At 34.3% G+C, this 19824-nt stretch overlaps 1 pseudogene; it reads left to right on the top strand.

The window, feature by feature from the left end:
• The first annotated feature begins 10518 nt into the window (after positions 1-10518).
• On the top strand, positions 10519-11529 carry LOC148589736 (uncharacterized; annotated as a pseudogene).
• Positions 11530-19824: the final 8295 nt, after the last annotated feature.

Below are 19824 nucleotides of genomic sequence, written 5' to 3'. Positions count from 1 at the left end.
GTTGATTGTATAACTATGAGAATTGCTCCCTTTTGATTTTGTTCTTAATTATTAAATGCAATTGTTCTTAAATTCCAAAATCAATATTTGTGAAATTCTTCTCTTCTCTTAGAAAGTATTTTACTTTTGTTGATCTCAAATCATTCTTGTTTTCTGTGATTATGAGGATGATGGTTATACAATGGGTTTAATTGACATATGATCAATAGGATTTGATAGGCCATGCCCTAGGGAAGACAGATTGTACTACACCCTAGTTTAGTGTAATTTAGGTAGACAGTCCGTGCCAACCGAAGATGGGTTACACTTATTCATTGATTGTATGTATCCTGTTAAAGAATTTGATAATTTATACCTAGGGAAGACGGGTCGTACCGTATCTTAGTGGCTAAGTGGACGATCCGTGCCAACCAAAGATAGATTATGCTTATTCTTTAATAAGGTAATTTCTTGTTTATTTATAACATGTATAGAATGAATTTCTGGGATTAATTATGATTAGCCATTGTTGTGCGGATAGAGGTAAAGTCAATACCCTACACTCTCTCTTATTTTAAATCTCTTTTATTTTCATGCACTTTAGTTTTAAAGAAAATCAAATCAAATATCATTTTAATTAAGATAATTTTAATCTTTCGAATTTTGATAATAAAACCCCTGCAGTCCTTGAGGTTCGACACCCTCAATATAGCCCTATCCTACGGGATTCGTTCTATTGCGAGTGGTAATTTTTATAATTGATATTTTTGGTCACAAAAATACCACATCAATTTTTGGCGCCGTTGCCGGGGACTACTTAATGGTTTTATTGTCAAATTTTAGATATGGGTTATATGTGCTACCCTTTTATTATATTATCTTGACTTTCTAACTTGCATATAAATTTATGGCTGGCAATTTTGACACGACCCGCAAACCCAACACGAGCACAACATGAAGTTACAGGGTTTGGGTCATAATCGGGTCAACCCATTTATTTTCGTTTCTTGCGGGTCAACCCGCTTCACCCTCGAGTGACCCGCCTAACCCATTTAAAAAATTTTAAAATTTTTTTAAAAAAAAATTAAAAGAAAACCCTAAACTAAAGCCTAACTTATTTACCATGTAAACTTTATACTTTGAAATTTGCTATTTAATATGATGGAGTTGAAAATTGCTAATATTTGTGAATGGTTTTATTGAATGCCAATTTGTTAACAATTAAACCTATTATGGTTTTTATCATATTGTAATTTGTGAATTCTATTGAATCTCAATGGTATTATTTCTTATATGATTTTTTTCCTTCAAACCTGTCAGGTCGGGTCGTGTTAGGTCGTATCGCTACGCCTTGTAAGTAAACGGGTCGTGTCAACCCAACACAACCCGTTATTTTAAATGGGTCATGTCGGGTTACTCGGTTATTTTTTCGTATCCTATCTGTGTTTTAGAATTCAACCCATTTATCTAAACAGGTCGTGTCCGAGTTTAGGCTCATCGGGTGGCGGGTAACCCAAGTCATATTAACGTTGACCTGCCAACCCATTTTGCCACCCCTTGATATAATATGGATTGTATGCATTTTGAAATTGTTAGAATATATGGAAAATGTATAATAATTTCTGTATATTCCATAATTACGTTGATATCAAATATTCTCTATTTTATAGGCTGATTGTAATCAAATATTAGGATTGGAATCAAATCAATGGAATTTGATTACTGTACTTGTATTGTAATCACTACCCTATAAATAGAGACCTTTGTATTGTAGACAAATTAAGTTAATGAGCACAATGTAGCTCTAAGGGGTATTCCGAGTAGTCGACGTAGGTGTCTAACACTGAACCACCCGTAAAGTTCCTTGTGTTATTTTCTACATTACTTTCGCTATTATTTCCACATCATCATTATTTCAACATGGTATCAGAACCACTTTCTTGTTGCCTTCAATGTCATTGACGTTTCATCACGTTCTGTCCAACGATCTCAGTGATCAAGTCCACCACCACTCTCCGCCCAAAGCTTCTACCGATTCTGCCACACGCTACCACATACCACCAATCACTCTAGTTGCCACGCCATCCACCATAACTTTCACCACTAGTTCCCAATCCGCCAGAATCATCCCAAGACGATCGCTAATGCGTCCTCACATGCCTCCCACCACTTTCTACTCGTTCAACCACGCACTGCCAACGTCCTCCGATCACTTTGGTGGATACACTAGTGGACAGATCGGCGCCTACCGTTCCAGATACGTCGAGAACTCCACCATCAGTGTCATAACGCGCTTCCAGAATGGTGTGCCGGTCTTCCATGCGCCACTCCTCTCCTACACGTTTGTTCCACACGCCAGAGCTCACTTGCATAGCTATTCTGCACCACACCGAATTCGAACTCGTTGTTGCACCTTGCACGCGTGCCACACTAGATCGCTGCCCTGCAGTTCCACCAGCTTAGGTCGCACCAAATCGTAACCCGTGATCCCACTTGCACGCGTGCCACACCAGATCATAGCTCACGGGTGTACTTGTATATGCTACACGAGATTGCACCCCCTGAGGTCCTACATCCATTTTGCTGCGTGAATCACACCAGATCACTCCCCTTTAAACCAAGTTCACTAGCCTTATGGTGTTCCCACTCACAATAGATCCAAATCCCCAAGAAAAAGAAAAAGAAAAAAAAAAAAAGAAAAAAAAAAAGAGCAGTCCAAGATAGACCACATCACGCGCGAGTCAATTTCGGTGCACCAACCTAATCACCGCCCAAGTGGGCTTATTCTTTTTGGTTACGGGCCCAAGTCGGCCCCCTTTTTGAAGTTTGGCCCGTTGTCAGCCCCTTTTTTGATTTTTGTCTACTGTCAACCCTTTTTTGGATTTTTGGCCCAAGTCAACCTCTTTTGAATTTTTGGCTCATTGTCAGCCCTTGCCCATTGTCGGCCCATTTTGGATTTTGGCCCGTCATCGGCCCCTTTTGAAGTTTGGCTCATTGTCAGCCCTGGCCCGTTGTCTGCCCCTTTTTAATGTTGGCCCGTCGTCGGCCCCTTTTGAAGTTTGGCTCATGTCAGCCCTAGCCCATTCCGACCCCTTTTGGAGTTTGGCCCATTGTCGGCCCCTTTTCAATTTTGGCCCATTGTCGGCCCTTCTGCATTTACCAACTGCTAGCCACTACCGTCTACAACCTGTTCCCGTCCTCCACCACCACCATCGTCATCATAGTTTCTTATTTCAAACTCAAGGTTCCAGAATCTTACACCTTGAGTTTGAGGGTGGGTGTTAGAATATATGGAAAATATATAATATTTTCCGTATATTCTATAATTACCTTGATATCAAATATTCTCTATTTATGGGCTAATTGTAATTAAATATTGGGATTTGAATCAAATCAAGTGGATTTGATTACTATACTTGTATTTAGACACTACCTTAATGAGCACCATGTATCCCTAAGGGGTATTTCGAGTGGTGGATGTATGCATCTAACACCGAACCACCCGTAAAATTCTTTGTGTTATTTTCTATATTGCTTCCACTATTATTTTCGCATCATCATTATTTCAATATGTTCATGTACTGTTGTGTGAGATACATATAATATAGGTTATATGTTCTTCTCTTTGATTTTGTGACTTGCATATAATATGAGTTATATGTGTTGTTACAAATATGTATTATTTGCCTATTATAACTCTATATAATATGAGTTATAATAGGCAAATAATTGTATGTTTTACCCGCAAGTGCACAAGGTCAACATAATAGTATATGGTGCAAGTACGGGGTCATTCCCATGAAAATTGCCAAATTTTGTCTAAAATAAATTCCAAAAGTAAAACAAAACAAAAATTGGATTTGAGTTGATAATAATAAGAAGGTAGGGCTTTGATATCCACCACTAATTATATTTAGATAATATATCAATATGTCAATGTTTTGATCATGTTATGTATATCTAATGTTTGTCAACTTAAAGGCATGGGTGTATACTCCTTAAGCTATTGATTTCCCTAAGCAACGAATTAGGCATGGGTGTATACTCTAACTCTTTTTTTTCTTAAAGGATTTAGCATGGGTGTATACTAAGTTGTTCTTTAAGAAAGCATATATTCTGTGAAAATCGACAAACACATGAGGCCTAGGGCATGGGTATATACTCTCGGCTCCCCATGTTGGTTAACCCAAGAACCTGGTGTGGATTTCTTTTATTACTTTTATTAAACCCAAGACTCAGTCATCCAAATTGATTTAACTAACTAGTCTATATCACATGTATATGTTGATCAGGCACACACATATGAGGAATTCATGAAAACAGGAATTAATCAAGTTAAATACCACAACATGATCATCACAAAGGCACCAATATTGAATATTAACTAAACATAACTAGGGCTTCAATCTAGCCCTACTAAATAAATTAGTTACACATACTAAAAGAAAAAGGGAAAGGTAAAGAAAGAACCAAAAGTTAGCCTCCAATTCCTCTCCCAAAGTTGTGTCTTTTCCCGCTTGATTATTCGCAAGGTTTAAAAGTCTATTTACAGGGTTTTAGAAGTCCTTGTTACACTAGTAAACCTAAAAAATTCGTAGGGTTTTAGTCTTATTACAAGTGGGAGTTAGAAAACCCTAATATGGAAATACTAACAGTCTAGCCGCCTCTTGATGTGTTACCTGCGCACGGGTGCGGTCGATCGCAACCCATGTGCGCTTAGGGGTGTCAAGGCGGTTATAGTTAGCGGTTATTGGCAATAACTGCTAACCGTAACCGCCTTAGCGGTTAGTAGATTTCACTAACCGCAACCGTTAACCACCTAGCGGTTAACGGTTAGCGGTTAGTGAAATAGATAACTGCCCGCTAACCGCTTTTTCAAAATTGGGTTTTTTTTTGGCTTTTTGGGCTTTCTTTAGGGCTTTTTGGGCTTTTTCTTAGCCTTTTTTTTTTTTTTTTTTTTTAGTGTAATAATGCTTTAATTAAATTGTAGTTATAAGTAATATATTGTTTAATTCAATTGAATCAATTGTGATTATCATTCTACATGAATCATATGATTAACTTGTAGACTTATGACTTATGAGTTATGTTATATTATATATGTATTATTTATTATTATATAATCATATGATTTAATGATCAATTCATCATGTGATATAATCATATCAATTATAGTGATAATATATAAATTACTAAAATTATAATGATAATACATTAATACTTATTGTGTTTATAAGTAACACATTGGTTATTGTTTAATCCAATGTCACTTACTTAGGCCCCGTTTGGTTTGCGGATTAGACCTTTGGATTGGACTAGCTAACACTAGGTATAGCTAATCCTTTGTTTGGTAACACTCTATTCCTGAGAATAGTCTATTCCCATGGGATTACTAATCCTATACACACAGGGTTAGCTAAGCCACTCAAAAACGAGTGGCTTAGCTAATCATTTTCTGTGAGATTAAAATTATCGTGTAAATTGCCCACAAAAACCCCACCCTACTAGCACCCACGTCTCTCAAAGAGACTTTGCAAATGATCTCCATCTCTCAAAGAGCAACGATCTCTCTTCTCTGCGCAAGGTATCTCTCTCCCCTTCTCTTCTCTTCGATTTATCTTCTTTGTTTCTTGGTTATTTCATTCTCTCTTTGTTTCTTGGATTTTTTTTTTTCTCTGCAATGTTTCTCAGTTTTTTTTTTCTTCTGGTTTTTTTTTTTTTCTTTTGATTCTCTGTATCGTTTCTCTTTGATTCTGTTAAGGGTTTTTTTATTATTATTATTCTGTTTCTCCATCTCTCTTTCTCTATTCTCAGTTTAATTTTTAATTCTCAGTTTGATTTTTAATTCAGTTTTATATATATATATACCCAAAACAGGGATGAATGTACACAGGTATGAACGTTCAAGCGTGTATATATATATATATACACGCTTGAACACAAGTTATAAATACCTGTTTTGAGGTTTTTTAGTGTGATTCCCTTGTTGATTATTGGTGTGTGTATTAATCTTTATATTGCTATCACTACAATTTGTGCGCGCGTGTGGTTTTTTTGTGTCTTTTTGTAATTATAAATGATTGTGGTTTGGAGTTTTTGAATTGCTCTTATTTGGTTATTTCATTCTCTCTTTGTTTCTTGGATTTTTTTTTTCTGTAATGTTTCTCAGTTTTTTTTTTCTTCAGTTTTTTTATTCTATGTATCGTTTTTCTTTGACTTTGTTTAGGGTTTATTTTTTTTTATTTTTTTTTCTCCATCTCTCTTTTTCTATACTTTCTCAGTTTAATTTTTAATTCAATTATATATATATATATATATATATATATATATATATATATATATTCGCTTGAACACAGGTTATAAATATCTGTTTTGAGGTTTTTTAGTGTGATTCCCTTGTAGATTATTGGTGTGTATTAATCTTTATGTTGCTATCACTACAATTTGTGCGCGCATGTGGTTTTTTTGTGTCTTTTTGTAATTATAAATGATTGTGGTTTGGAGTTTTTGAATTGCCCTTATTTTTGAACGTGATGACCCTATCTTTAAATTTGACGTGTGTTATTTACAGTTATGGCACAATTAAATTTAGCTGCAAGGAACATGATAAAGAAGAGAAAGAATTTGGTGTTGATGTTTTGGATAGAGATGTTCTCGGTTGTTGTTGCTTTCTTTGATTTGTTATGTGTTTTGGTAGAAGATCATATTCGACAGAAATCATTGAGAGCTACATACTTTATTGATTTTTATTCAAGGCAAGGAGATCATTACCGTTTAATATATGAGGATGATGAAACTTGCCATAACCATTTTAGAATGGATAGAAATGCATTCAGCAATTTATGTAATATGCTTGAAGCAAGAGGTGGATTAAAAGCCACAAAACACATGCTAGTAGATGAGCAAGTTGCAATGTTTTTATACATCTTAGCTCATCACGTAAAGAATAGAATTATAAAACGTCAATTTAGGCGCTCAGGAGAGACAATTAGTAGGCATTTCAAAAGCGTATTACATGCAGTTATACGGTTACACGCAGAGTTTCTTAAGAAACTGGAGCAGTTCCCGAAAACTCTACAGATGAGAGATGGAAATGGTTTAAGGTATATTATAATGCACTTTTTGCTAAGTTTATTTTCATCCAACTATGATATATATATATATAAAGAATTGTTTAGGTGCATTAGATGGAACACATATTAGGGTGAGGGTACCTTTAGACGATAAACCTAGATACCGCAACAGAAAGGGAGAGATCACCACAAATGTACTAGGCGTATGCTTACAAGACATGCATTTTATCTACATTTTAGCTGGTTGGGAAGGCTCTGCTGCAGACGGTAGTGTAACATCCCCAGCCCGTTAGGGTTAGGTTTGTTAATGATTTTCTTACTCGCAAAGATCCATAAGGTTTATCAACTAAACAATACTAGTATAACAATGAATGCATGAAAGTCTAGAATATCATGTCTAAAAATAATAACTAAACTGAAATATTCTTGTTTAACAGAAATATGTCTCACAACGAGATAGATATCCTTATTAAAATAAATCTATCAATTTCTGAAAGAAAACTGTGCCAACGCACTTATTAACTTGACTAATATGAAATCATAAGAAATCCTAAATACGCCCGTCCCCATTCCGGCATCCTAGTGCAGCCTGGTCACCACCTGAAACAAGAAATAAAAACTGATGAGCCCAAAGGGGGCCCAGTAAGTGAAATCCATAACCATGAGCAGTTTTACTCCTTGTCCCGTTTTGAAAAATGGAACTCATAACTACATATGTTCCCAGTATATTTTTAAAGAAAATAGAAAGCAATTAAAATATATTTTCATCAATAAAATTTATGAGTTTTTATCTCATACTAGGGCCCATGTATACTGTTACCCCCATATACTAGGGTTGCGCGGTCCTTGCGACCTGAGATGAGATACTGTGGCCGCAGCCCCGTCCCCTGGCCAGCCGATTAACTCTGGGTGCACTCAGCATGGCAAAAATAAAACTATGATGGAACCACCTTCTGGCAGAGCCTCCTTCAGCGGTTGCGCCTCCATCCTTAGCATCGGTACCGAGCTTTTCTCTTGTTTCTCTTGGGCCAAAAATACACTCCTCCCTACATGTGCCCTCATTTTATAACACTCTTTTCTCATTTCTTGTACTTCTCTTGGGCAACATGTAAGAGGGTTTATGATCATTGTCTCAAAATTCTCTTTATAAACATCACTATTTTCACAATATTTCTTTTTCTCAAACTTGTCATGCATGTAGCAAAATTCCATAATATAAACAAAATAATCATTTGCAATTGAAAACAAAATTGCATAAATATCACGACATGATAATTTTTATGAAAGGGATAATAAATTCGCTTACCTCTTGACTGCAGTAAAATTTTCCTCTGACTGCTAACTAATCTCCTGAAGGAAATACAGACACATTACTACCCTCATACGCGTCACAACAAAACGTTCTACTACTATTATGAGTTGGCTTGCTAATCAATTGAGAATGAACTTACTTAGGTATTTAGGTATATTTTCTCATAAAATTTTCAGAATTTATTTTATTTAGTAATACTCCTTTATATATATATACTTTAAGTTCTTCCATACTATATATATATATATATATATATACACACACTGCTCACTACCCCATCTATATGTATAGATGAACAACTTGAATACCATATATATATATACACGTCCGTCAGCATGCTATGTGTATATATATATATATAACTTTACCATGCGTGTATATAATATACCTCTGTCAGAGCTATATATATGAACAACTTGAATATATATATGTATTGATATATTTTAAAGTACTACTATATATATATATATATATATATATATATATATATATATATATATATTGAATCATTATAAATATATTGAACCATCAGATGTACATATTGATATATTTTAAAGTACTACTATATATATATATATATATATATATATATATATATATATATATTTCATACATAACCATGGCTGTCAGTGAGAGTCTACGGCTAGAGTGGAAAAGAAGAAAAATATTAATTGGAGAACTTGTTAAAACAACAATTAAGAGGGCTGGTTTTTAAAACTGTGAGTTTGGCATATTGTCATAACTTTGATTTCTCTAAGGACAAGTAGGTGTGAGATATGCAATGGAATCACGTATAGAGAAAAAAATCAACCCCCCCTGCCCCACTACAAGTCAACACGGTAACCAAGGCTACAATGAACAATGACTTTCACTCCACTTGCTTTTGAATGAGTATATGTAATACTAAGAAAAGTTGTGAGTCCAAGGTTATACCTGCAGAGCTGACACTCACGTTGAGGAGGAAATTGCACCTAGACTTGGTGTGCGTGGATTACTGAGAGAGAGAGAGAGAGAGAGAGACGTAGTACTAGGGTATAAATAAGGTTGGCAAGGAGGAAAAGTTAGGCGGCGCTTAGACTTTAGGGTTTTCAAAATTTTTTTTTTTTTTTTTTTGTTGACGCCTAGGGCTCCACATATATATTATTACTATTATTTATATTTTACTCTTTTATTTTATTTACTTATTATTATTCTCATTATTATTATTATTATTAATATTATTATATATTTTTTATTTGTCCATTCTCATTGTTAACCTAAACCAACCCTTTTTTTTAAAAAAATATCTACGAGTCAACTAAAAATACTCTAAAGGGACTTAGGATTGTCACAGGTAGAGTGCTTCGAGATGCAATAAATAGGAGAAATGGATTGATTGTACCTCATGGTAAGGAAAATACCTTTGTCAATTTCATTATTTTAATAATCCTTTGTTGTACTAAAGCCATTTAAAAAAAAAGAAAGAAAAACATATATAGGTTACTACTATCTTGTTGATGCTGGCTACACAAATTGCAAGGGTTTTCTTGCACCATATAGAGGGCAGCGATACCACCTAAATGACTGGAGAGTTGGACATCAACCAACTACAGCTGAAGAATTCTTTAACATGAAACATTCGTCGGCTAGGAATACTATTGAGAGATGTTTCGGGTTGCTTAAATTACGTTGGGCTATTTTAAGGAGTCCATCGTTTTATCCAATTAAGATACATAATCAGATTATTACGGCATGTTGTCTTCTGCATAACTAGATACGAAGGATGATGCCTATGGATCCATTAGAGGAAGAATTGGACCAACAAGAGCACTCACATACTGGAAATAATAATGATCCAATAACACATATCGAGGCTTCAGATGAATGGAGTGCATTGAGAACAACTATGGCAAATGAAATGTTTAATGCGTGGAGGGGAATTAGGCGAGGCAATTGATATGTAACAATTATTTAAATATGTTATGTGTGGATGGCACTTGACCATGTTAAGATGTACTATATTATGGGTCAATTTTTTTTTAATATATTGAAACCTTTCTTTGCATGTTGGCAATTGGTCTTTATTGTTGATGTTAGCCATATTGGTATGCATATTTTCCTTTATAATTATAGTTTTATTACTTTATGTATCATTGTTCTTCATTTTTTTTAGATATGAATTCATCCACATTGGATTCTCAAGATTCTGTTAGAAGGAAATGGGCTCCTGAAGAAGATATCAAACTTGTTCAGGCTTTGGTTGAGCACTACAATGAAGGAAACGATAGACAATAGACTAGGCTTCAACTAGGTTATCTTAGAATCTTGGAGGTAAAGCTCTCAAAGACATTACGAAATGCTGGAATCAAAGCAAAACCACATATAGAATCAAGACTGAAAACTTTGAAAAGGGAATTTCAAATAGTCCATGCAATGTTGTGTGGTCCTGATGCAAGTGGATTTGGATGTGACAATGTTAGAAAATGTGTGGTTGCTGAAGATGCTGTGTGGCAAGCGTATGTGCAGGTAAATTTGTATCATGTTGCAATTGATATATTTATAATCTTATTATGTGCATAATATATTAATTGGACATTATCATATTTGATGGTTTTGTAGAGTCATAAAGGGGCAGCTGCTTTTAAAAATAAATCTTTTCCCTTATATAAAGATCTTTGCATTGTCTATGCAAAAGACCATGCTACTAGCAGAGATGCTCAAACACCAATTGACATTTGTGAAGATTTACAAAATGAAAAATCTGATGAAAACAATATGGGCCAAAACGAGAAAGATGGGTTCGAAGAGTTTAATGAAGACGTGTCGTGCACACAGTTGCCCACCAATGGCAATGGAGGAGAAGGACTTTTGGGTCGAAAAAGAAAAAAGCCTAATAAGAGTGCCGAAGATAACATCGCCAAAAAATTTCTTGAAATTGGTAACCAGGTTGCGATGAATTTAATTACTGCATCAGAGAATCTTAGCAAGGCAGTTACAGGTTCAGTAGAACGAGAGAGTAGATTAAAAGTTAATGAGGAGCTATCAAAAATAATTGGTCTTAGCAGTAAGGATCGTCTCAAAGCAGCAAGATTGATTGTTTGTCAACCTGAGATAATGGATCTATTCTTCAGCGTTCCAGATTATGACAAAGAAGAATTGGTGCGTGGAATTATTAATGACACTTGAGGAGTTGCAGAAAATCGACTATTTTTAGTTTGCATGCATGTTTACATTTTTTTAATTAAGATCGATTGCTATACCATTTTTTGATGGTTAAGATGTTTAGTGATATATATATATTTTTAAGGAAGAACGATTGCTATTCCATTTTAATTGAGTTCTTACCAAAATGATATCAAGATGGTTAATGTGCTTTTTGTAGTTTTAATTATAAAATATGGTGATATGATGATTATGTAATTTTTTTATATAAATAATTTTAATTTTGTAGCGTAATTGTTTTTTTTTTAAAAAAAAAAAAAAAAAAACCACATACATGACATAACTAAAAAAAAAATTATAGTAAAGGTGTTTATGTTTCAAAAAAAAGAAAACAATGAAAGTCCTTAATAATATAAATTGTATTTATATTATAAGGGTATTTTAGGAAATAAGATCACAATACGATTCTATTCACCAACATATTGCATTGTATCAAACGAAGGAATATGATTAGGTAGTCTATTCCAGCGTTACAACCAAACAAAAGAATAGGACTAGCTAATCTATTCCCAGTGGTAGCTAATCCTTTTCCAATGAACTGGATAATCCGCGAACCAAACGAGGCCTTAATTTGATATTATACGAATCATATCATCATTGTACATTAATAATATGATTCACTTGAAGTCTTGAATAAAGTATTTGAATTGTCATTGAATCATATGATTAAGTATTGATATTATACATTTATATTATTCATATGCATATGTAGACTTATATAGACTTATAAATTTATAACATACATTGGAAATAAGTCTCTAGATATTTAATTGTTGTATTAGTATGAATTGGTATACTTATGAGTTATGTCATATTATATATGTATAATTTGTTATTAGGAAAAAATATAAAAAAGCCCCACAAACTACCAGCCGTTTTCGATTTAGCCCCCTAATGTTCCAAAAGTGATAAAGTAGCCCCCCAAACTATCAAATTATTGCATTTTGGCCACTCCGTTAGTCAAAACCGTCAGTTTGGACGGAAACTGCAAAACGACGTCGTTTGTTACGGGTAAGTTACTACAATGCCCTTTTGAGAAAAATATAAAAAAGCCCCCCAAACTACAAGCCGTTTTCATTTTAGCCCCCTAATGTTCAGAAAGTGATAAAGTAGCCCCCTAACTACCAAACAGTTGCAATTTGGCTACTCCGTTAGTCATTACTGTCAAATATGATGGAAAATTCAAAATTACGTCGTTTTGACAATGGTAAGTTACTAAAATGCCCTTTTAGAAAAAACAATCATATTAAAACAAGCACGCTAAATGGCGCCGTTTTGCTTGAAATTAAGGTTTCCTTACACTTACCAAAACGGCGCCGTTTTGATAAGTGTTAGGAATAAAAAGAAAAAACCTTAGACACCACGCAGAAAAACCCCCCAACCCCAGTTTATCTCTCTCCCCCAAACCGCTGACCACCACATCGTTCTATCTCCGGCAACCTTCTCCCTCAAGTGAAAAAAACGCAACGCCCCTCTCTCTCTTTCTCTCCAAACGACTGCCCCTGCCACCGCCGGCCACACCATCCACTAGCTACGAAGCGCCACCGAAAAATTCTTACCCATTGTAGAAATCAAACAAAAAAATCACGTTCGTAGATAAACAACACCGATCCGACAACTATACCATGAAATACAATAAAAAGATTGAGTTATGGGTAAGATTTACAGGCTGTCGGAGATAGACGACGTGGTGGCCGGCGGTTTTGGGGAGAAAGATAAACTGGGGTTGGGGGTTTTTTCGTGGGTCACCTGCGTGGGGTCTAGGGTTTTTTCTTTTAATTCCTAACACTTACCAAAGTGGCATCATTTTGGTAAGTGTAAGGAAACCCTAATTTCAAGCAAAACGGCGCCGTTTTGCTTGCTTGTTTTAATATGATATTTTTTTTCCAAAAAAGGCATTTTGGTAACTTACCATTGCCAAAACGATGTAGTTTTAAATTTTTCATCATATTTGACGGTAATGAATAACGGAGTGGCCAAATTGCAATTGTTTGGTAGTTTGGGAGCTACTTTATCACTTTCTGAATATTAGGGGGCTAAAATGAAAATGGCTGGTAGTTTGGGGGGCTTTTTTATATTTTTTCCAAAAGGGCATTGTAGTAACTTACCTGTAACAAACGACGTCGTTTTGCAGTTTCCGTCCAAACTGACGGTTTTGACTAACGGAGTGGCCAAAATGCAATAGTTTGGTAGTTTAGGGGGCTACTTTATCACTTTTGGAACATTAGGGGGCTAAATCGAAAACGGCTGGTAGTTTGGGGGGCTTTTTTATATTTTTCCCTTGTTATTATATAATCAAATGATTTAATGATCAATTGATCATGTGATATAATCATATAAATTATAGTGATAATATATTAATACTCAAATTGTGATTTAATTATTTTTTTAAAAAAAATTGTGATTTAATGATCAAGTGATTATATGATATAATCATATAAATTATAGTGATAATATATTAATACTCAAAATGTGATTTAATTATTTTTTTTTTAAAAAAAAAAATTGATTTAATGATCAAGTGATTATGTTATATGTATAAATATTTTTATATTTATAATTATAAAAATATATTATATAAAAATGCGGTTAACGGTTAGCGGTTAATACGGTTAAGCAGTTAGCGGTTATAGCGGTTAACGGTTAGCGGGCGGTTTTTAACCGCCTGCATTGACACCCCTATGTGCGCTCGATCACAAGTCTGCAATCGAGCCTCTTCTGTTGTGCGCTCAATCGCACATGGCCGCTTCATGCTTTGTCTTCTTTGGTATCGCGCATTGTCAGGGGCTCGAATTTTTTCCATTTTCTCTCTTTGAGCCCAAATTTTTCAGATTTACTTCATTTTCTTCCAAAAGCCTACAAAAACAAAGAAAACACATAAAGGAACTAAAATGACATGAATTAACTAAAACTAAATGATTAAAACATGTAAGTTAAGGACTAAAAATATGAATATTTTAGCACTTAACAATATGCTTCTTATATTGTTAAATTTTGGGTTTACATATAACATAGATTATATGTTTTTCTTGATACAAACTCATGTAAGTGGCTGTTGGATGATAGTGTTGTTGGTTTCTCTCACTTTATGTCTTAATATGATGCTTGTAATGTTAATTTTATTTATTTTGTTGTTAATTTTCATATTTGTATTATTTTGTTTCAATAAGAATTTTGTGCACCATCCAAAATTATTTCCAACAATTTCTACCAAGTGATCTCTCTCCTTGCTCTCTATTTCCTCGTCTCAATTTGTTCGTAATCTTTTTTCCCATCTGATCTGCTACTCAAAGGGTTTTTGTTATGCTATTCTCCTTTTCCTCTTTTGATGACACATCACAAGATTCACAACTATACCCATCCATCTCCTATCAAGTACTTAATCATCTGCTAAGATAAAATAATAATAATAATAAAATTAACCATCAATTTTTTTTTTTTTTAAATAATAATTATCGGCTTACCATAAGAAAGTGCATTAATCGGATATTTATGACTGAAGTATATACTTAACATCCTAGGGTATTATGAATTTGATGCATTAAAACCAACTCAATACTATAAAATAATAAAATAATAACAAAACAAAAAAAGTTAGAAGGTTTTGGAATGGAAAAATGTTAGGGTGTCAATATATTCTCTATATTTGGCCAATATTTTCCTACAATTGACTATTAAATTTGTAGATTTATGTGGACTCTATATAAGTCAATAGTAAACTCCACAAATCTAATAGTTAATTGTAAAAGAATATGAGCCAAATATGAAGAATTTATTGACCCATAACATTTTTCTTTGGACAAACTTTTAATTTCAATTTTTAAAACGCATGGACAGAAAAATTCAAATTTTATATATGTAAGTCAAATATGAAGAATTTATGGATCCATAATATTTCTCTTTAGACAAATTTTTAATTTCAATTTTTAAAACGCATGGACAGAAAAATTCAAATTATATATATATATATATATATATATATATATATATATATAGGTCTGTAAGATAGAAATAATATTGATGTGATAGAATTTAATATATTTAAATTAAAAATAATAAAAAAATTATGATTGAAAGTAACAAATGGAGAGGGGGAGAGGCATGTGAAAGTGGCAGGTGGAGAGTAATTTTCAGTCCTTAAGCAGCAGAAAAGGACGAAAAAAGCTGAAATACCCATTATATCCAGGTTATCTCTCGAAAGGAAAAAAGGCAAACTTTATTAAACCCTGTTGTCAGAAAATACAACTGAGGCTACCAAATTAGCCAATAATGGTCCTTTCTTACCCTCGGGGTTCTTTAGTGGGGGCTAAAGTGGGAACAAAAGAAAATTATAAAAATAAAAGCCTTCTTTTGTCACTCGCCCTGTGCCTCATTCTGCCGCCAATAATAATAATAATAATACACTGATGGTATTTTCGTAAATTCCCTCCCAAAGCATCTGAGAGATCATTGACCGGTCGCCTTTGACCAGTCTTCTTGGGATGCCATTACCTGTTCTTTTGCAGAACTGCTCAGTTGGACTCATTTTCCTCACACATTTCTGCCTCATAAATGATACATGAACCGCTCTATCCCACGCATCTTTAGGCGCGTTTTTCTCACGCTCCAACCATGGATTGGTGGGTGGGATTCTCTTTTTGTCCATCGATTTTTTTCTTGTCTTTAGACTGAATCTCTAAGCATATTCAAAGCTCTTCCGAATTTCATATTTTATATTATTTAAAGTTTTTAAAATGTGTTAAAATTAATTATATATACTTTTTAAATCATAAAATAAATATTATTTAAACCAACAAAACTCTTTGAGCTAAAGAAACCATAAATTATATTTTGGGTGCCTTTGATATTAATTGCTATTTCGTCCACAAAAAGTCTGATTTTAAATTAAATTGTAAAAAATAGATCGTTTGAGATTGCGTTTTTTAAAAAGTAGGCAATATGATACTTTTTAAAAAATGTACAATTTCAAAAGCTAAATTATAATTTTACTAAATATTTAACTGCGTTTTTAAAAATTATTTTTTCAAATCACTATTTTTAAATTACAAACTCAAACAAACTCTTAAAGGCTTTAATCTAATAAACTAACACTTTTTCCCTTTTATAAACATATCTCAAAACTATCATTTTTTTTTTTTAATTTTATTCATCATTTTTAGTACTTAAACACCCTAAATCAATGCTTTGATGTCACTTAACATATTTTAATCAATAAAGCTCCATTATTACTTATGACTGACGGAACTTGGCAATGTCGAGTCCAATCCGGCAGCTTTTAGGCAAAGAAACATCAAATAAGAATAAACAATCAAAAACAGTAATAAACTATATGAGGACAATTTCAACATTTGTTGTATATATATATATATATGATAGGTGTAAGTTATGTAAATTATTTTTCATTTATTTTAATGCTAAAAAATTATGGAGGGTGTAAACTGTAAAGTGACATGAAAGTAATTTCCTTTTCTTTTACACATTGTGCAAGTAAAATTATCCATTTGAGATGTACAGAAAATGATAATTTTGAGGTGTCTTTACAACAGGAGTTATAAATTGGGAGTTAAAGCGTAGGGTAAATTATACTTTATTCTTTCGAACTATTGTTTCATTGTACTTACACTTTCAAACTACAACTTACTATAACACACCCCTATAAACTATATTTTGTTTCGAGTTATACCATGAATCAAATGTGACTATTAATATCAGCGGAATCACATTTGAATGGCATGGGCATCTCAATTATTTTGAAGTTACTAATTTACTCTCAAATAAAAAAAAAAAAAAAATTAAAAACTATGGCAAGAGTTGCCAGTAGGAAATGGCCACTCGACCACCTCCTTCCGATAACAAAAGGCGTAATGCAAGCCAACTAAGGAGTATAAGAAGGAATTGTGTTGTTGTTCTCGTTAGACATTTGGCCTTAGCAAGTTATGAGCAACGCAGAGGTGATTCGTGCAAGCCTCATCGTCACCATCCTTGAATATCACCAAGTCATCAACATCGCCATTATCACTATAGAACTGGTCCCTGATATTCACCTCCAACCAGTCGTACATTGTTGACAAGGACGTCTTCTTCTCACAATCTATGTTAAAGACAACATTGATGCTATCTATCTATACTATTGGATCGAGCCTTGACTAACTCATGATTTGAAAATCAGTTAGCGTTCACTGAAAAAAAAAAAACTAAAACCTTTTATGGTATTTAAAATTGCACTCCACAATGCATGTTTTAAGAGTCGTACACGTGAATAGAGTGACATTGTTACACTTCAACAATCTATCCCTATAATGCTCTCACAACTCAAACTCATAATGTAAGTTCTTGTTGGCATAATTCGGTAAGCAAAATGGTGACCAAAAGTGCCAAGATTCATCATCCATGCAAATTCTGTTCGGACGAGAAGAAGTGTCGTTCGTACGCTCGAAGAATTATATTTTTCCCGAGAGCCTCGTCTGCACCCCGTTCAGACGAGATTGAGAAACAAGAATTCTAGAGAGCCTCGTCTGCACCTTGTTCGGACGCGCTACGCCAAGAAAGAAAGAAAGCAATGCGTTCCCCGAGTTTGCCCTAGGCCCTTCCGGACGGCCCTAGCCTCTGTCTAGACGGCCATGTGTTAAAAACACATTCTACCCATGTTTTTGATCCTTGTCTGAACGAGCTCATTTACCGTCTGGACGTCGCGTACTTGTAACAGTTTTAGATGATCTCAAATTGTGTCCTAGGTCTAGGATTGTAGGGCTATTATAAATACGTCTCTACAGAAAGAAAGATGCACGAAATTTCACCCCAGAGAGTTCATGAGAGGCTATGATTAGAGAGAATTATTTTGAGCATAGTTGTTCCTCTTAGAGGATCTTTTTTAGTTTGATTGTGAGCGCTATAGAGTAGTCTATCGGAATGGTCCGATAAAGGAGAATCATGTTGAAGCAGATTATGAGCGAATGAGACAAGTTGGAGGCATGTCAATCTTACAGAGTCAAGGTCTTGCATCGGTTTGTAAGTGTTCCTAGTGTCTTAATCTCTGAATAATATTATGATAGTGATTTTTCAGGTTTGACTGCCCTGGAGAGGTTTTACTTTTAGATTGTGTTTCTAAAATGTTTCTTTTTCGTTACCAAAATCCTTGTGTGTGATTGCTCATATTTTGATGATTGTTTTGCTTAGATAAATATCTGTTAATTCCGCGTAAACTGCAATATTTACCTATTAAGAGTTTTTCACATAACACTGAGTTTGATATCATTTGATAGAACCTAAGGAATGATTCTAACCAAAATAATAATAATAATAATTTCTAATTAAAAATCTAATCAAAGAATCATAATCAATAAAAAGTACAAAGTTAATCACACAACCAAGCCGGAACAGCTACACCTATGAAATAACTAACCAAGAAGATCCATATTACAAACACAAGAAATACTTACAAAACCCCTTGTACAAATTCTAAACCCTATAAGACAACAAGCAACTTGTTTGCTTCTAAGCTCGACAATCTCCTTGTAGTATCCATTTTTTGACCGACTCCTTCGGTAGCCCAAAACCCTACATATCATCTTCCTCACAAAAAACCATCCAAAGCTTCATTGAGAGCAATGGGAAAAGAGACGACCCAAATGAGAATCAGATCTGTAACTTATGCTTTTAGGAATTTTTCCTTCACGTCATGATGGGGATATTCGCGGCATGACACGGAGGCTATGATTTCATTGCTAACTCTCTAACATATGACAGCTTTTACACAGGTCGTGTCATGAAGGGATTTGAATAGAAGAAGGCCGGGAGCTCTTTGTGGTTTCTTGCCACTTGTCCATTGTGACATGGTTTGAATAGGGGAGGTCAAGACCTCTTTGTAGCTCTCCGTCGCTTGTTTGTCATGATGAACTTTGAACATGATACCCCACTAACTCACCAAACACTCCAAAACCCTTTACATTTTGGGAAAACTACATTTTGCCCCCATGAACTATAACGTCTTGACATTTCCTCCCCATGAACTGCCAACTGTACTACTTTGCTCTCATGAACTACCATTTTGTGCCCAAAACCTCATTCCGTCAATCAAAATCGTTAACTCAGCCGGTCAAAGTGACAATGCGTTGTAGTTTATAGGAACAAAGTGACAATGCGTTGTAGTTCATAGGGGTAAAGTGAAGCAAAGTGACGGGTTAACCATCTGAGTTAACGGCTTTGACTAACAGAAGGAAGTTTGGGACACAAAATGGTAGTTCATGAGGGCAAAGTAGT

Source organism: Corylus avellana, chromosome 1 (genome assembly GCF_965113065.1).
Source record: "Corylus avellana chromosome 1, dhCorAvel1.hap1.2, whole genome shotgun sequence".
Classification (NCBI taxonomy): domain Eukaryota; kingdom Viridiplantae; phylum Streptophyta; class Magnoliopsida; order Fagales; family Betulaceae; genus Corylus; species Corylus avellana.
This window is presented reverse-complemented; position numbering and strand designations above follow the sequence as displayed.